Below are 3,195 nucleotides of genomic sequence, written 5' to 3'. Positions count from 1 at the left end.
TTGTCTTCCCTCTCTCACTGGCTGTCTCTATCTCTGTTGAATAAATAAATAAAATCTTAAAAAAAAACCAAAAAAACAAACCTTCCAGTGGCTTCTCATCTTCTTAAAAAAAAAAAAAAAAAAAAAAAAAAAAAAAGAAAGAAAGAAAGAAAGAAAGAAAGACCATCAAGGGAGGAGTTCCTGGGTGGCTCAGTCAGTTAAGCCTCTGCCTCTGGCTCAGGTCATGATCCTAGAGTCCTGGGACCAAGCCCAGCATAGGGTTCCCTGCTCAGCGGGGAGTCTGCTTCTCCTTCTCCTGCTCCCCCTGCTTGTGCTCTCTCTGTCAAATAAATAAATGAAATCTTTAAAAAACATAAAATAAAAAATAAACAAATCAAATCGTTTAAAAAAAAAAAAGAGGGATGCCTGGGTGGCTCAGTAGGTTAAGCATCCGCCTTCGGCTCAGGTCCTCATCCCAGCGTTCTGGGGTTGAGCCCGGCATCCAGCTCTCTCCTCAGTGGGGAGCCTGCTTCTCCTTCTGCCTGCCGCCCCCCTACTTGTGCTTTCTCTCTCTCTCTGTGTGACAAATAAATAAAATCTCTGGAAGGAAGGAAGGAAGGAAGGAAGGAAGGAAGGAAGGAAGGGAGGGAGGGAGGGAGGAAGGGAAAAAAGGAAAGACCATCAAGGAAGAGGGGGGAGGCAGTCCTTCCTTACTTGTGATAAAGTGCTTATCAGGACATTTGCTGCATGTCTAACCTGAATCACCACAGCTATATTTTAAGCCTACCAAATCCTCTAGGACCTCTCAGTATGGATTCAGGCCTTCAAACTCTCCTTTTCTCCAAGCTAAATAATCCTGATTACTCCAGTTTCTCACTAGTTCTCTCTCACACTCTTTTTTACTATTCTCCACTGTCACAGAGCTTTGATTGCCTCATCAGGCCCTACTTGCATTTCTCCACGGCCTGAGCTCATTTGTTAACTCCCATCATTTCATCAAGGTAGCCTTGATTCCCACCTCCATCAGCTGGAACCACAACTGTCAAAGCTGGCAGTGGTACAAGGGCAAGAACATGAAACTGACAACCAGGACACAGTTGCTTCTCTGCTCTCACCCTTGGAGATATTTTTTCTTTTTTTTAAGATTTTATTTATTTGTCAGAGAGAGAGAGCACAAGCAGGGGGAGCAGCAGAGGCAGAGGGAGAAGCAGACTTCCCGCTGAGCAGAGAGCCCCATTGGGGACTTGATTCCAGGACCCTGAGATCATGGCCTGAGCTGAAGGCAGATGCTTAACTGCCTGAGCCACCCAGGCACCCCATCCTTGGAGATCTTATCTACTTCAAAATTCCAGATTTATTTCTCTGCTGATGACTGCTATATCCCCATCTCTGTGCAAATTCTAGGCACCACAGCTCTAATGCTTCACCAACCATTTCTCCTGGGTGACAACACTGATTTTCTCTTTCAACTTCTGTTTCCAGCAGTGGTCTAATTTTGAGTGACTGAGGCTTACTCCTGAATCTTCCCTGACTCCTCCCTCTGCTCAACTTTTCATATTTAGTCATCTTCCTTTAGATTTGGCCTCCAAATCTATACCCTCCTCTTCATTACCTTTGCCTCCAGTCTTGACTAACGCTGTTATACCTTGTACCTGAATTTTGCACTAAATTTTGCACTCAATAATTGATATTTTGCCTCTTGACTCTCCACTTAACACATTGTTACCATATTTATCTTACTAATATATCACATTCAATTCATCACCATTTGATTTAAAAACAAACAAACAAACAAGGGCACCTGGCTGACTCGGTTGGTAGAACTTGTGACTCTTGACGTTGGGTCGGGAGTTTGAGTCCCACCTTGAGGGGCAGATTGTACTTAAAATTTTAAAAATCCTTAAAACAACAACAACAACAACAACAACCACCCTGCAATGTCCTAGAGAATAAAATCTCAATTCTTTGGCCTGACATTTCAAGTCTTCTAAACTTAACAGTATCCTACAGTAAACATTAAAATATTTTTTCTATAAATATATTTTCATAAAAATTCAAACAATTTAGAAGTCAATAGACCAAAAGTGATTAATCAATTTTATTCCCTTCTTCCTCCAGCCCACTGCCCTTCCCACAGTAACTGCTCCTAACTCGCTTTTCCAAGTTCATCCTTTGTTTCCTCAGCCCCAGCTAGACCAAATTATGATAGTTCCTCACATATAGTATTCCCATGCAACTTCTGTGTCCCAGTGGAGACCATCCTCCCTGAAATACTTTTGCCCTAATTACTGACTATCCAACTCCAAACATTCTGTCCTTAAGGTTTATTACCTGCTCCTTGAAATTGCCTGCCTTTTATTTGATAGAATCTAAATATCACTGCCTATGATATCTAGTCATTATGTATTTTTCTCTGTTTCAACAATAGAGCTGACAAGTCTCCCCTTGAGCGTAGGACCATGTTACCTTTCCGTGCTTCCATAAGCCTCTCACAACACTCTGCATGTGGTGGGTGATGGGTGCTCTTCTGACATTAGACAGCTCATGGATCTCAGAGATGGAGAAGATAGTCATCTCCTACAATCCTCTCACTTTGCAGAAGAGGAAAGCTATTTGCCCAAGGTTATTTGGCTACAGGTAAAGGTCAAAACTGAAGATCTCAGGTCTCCCAATTCCAAGTTCAAGCAACTCCTTGGTCCTTTGCTCTGGAAAGGATCCATACTATTCTCTCGAGCAACCAGCTGGGTAATAACTCAGATAGGTAACTGATAGGGGAGGGCTTGGATGTGTCATGTGAAATTTTTAAAAATTATATATATATAGTTTGTTTGTTTTTTGTTTTTTGTTTTTAAGTAGGCTCCATGCCCAGCATGGAGCCCAGTGTGGGCCTTGAACTCACGAGATCAAGACCTGAGCCAAGCTCAGAGTCAGATGCTTAACCAACTGAGCCACCCAGGTGCCCCCCCACCCAAATTTTTCAAATAAAAAGAAGGAAGGAGGGGCGTCTGGGTGGCTCAGTTAGTTAAGCTTCTGCCTTTGGCTTGGGTGATGATCCCAGGGTCCTGGGATTGAGCCCAGCATCGGGCTCCCTTCCCTGCTCAGTGGGGAGTCTGCTTCTCACTCCCCCCCCAACTCATGCTCTCTCTCTCTCTCAGTCTCTCTATCAAATAAATAAATAAAATCTTAAAAAAAAAAAAAAAAGTAGGAAGGAGAAGA

The sequence above is a fragment of the Ursus maritimus genome, unplaced genomic scaffold (genome assembly GCF_017311325.1).
Source record: "Ursus maritimus isolate PB19 unplaced genomic scaffold, ASM1731132v1 scaffold_5, whole genome shotgun sequence".
In the NCBI taxonomy this organism is placed as follows: Eukaryota; Metazoa; Chordata; class Mammalia; order Carnivora; family Ursidae; genus Ursus; species Ursus maritimus.
The sequence above is the reverse complement of the archived record's forward strand: the minus strand, read 5'-3'. Positions refer to the sequence as shown.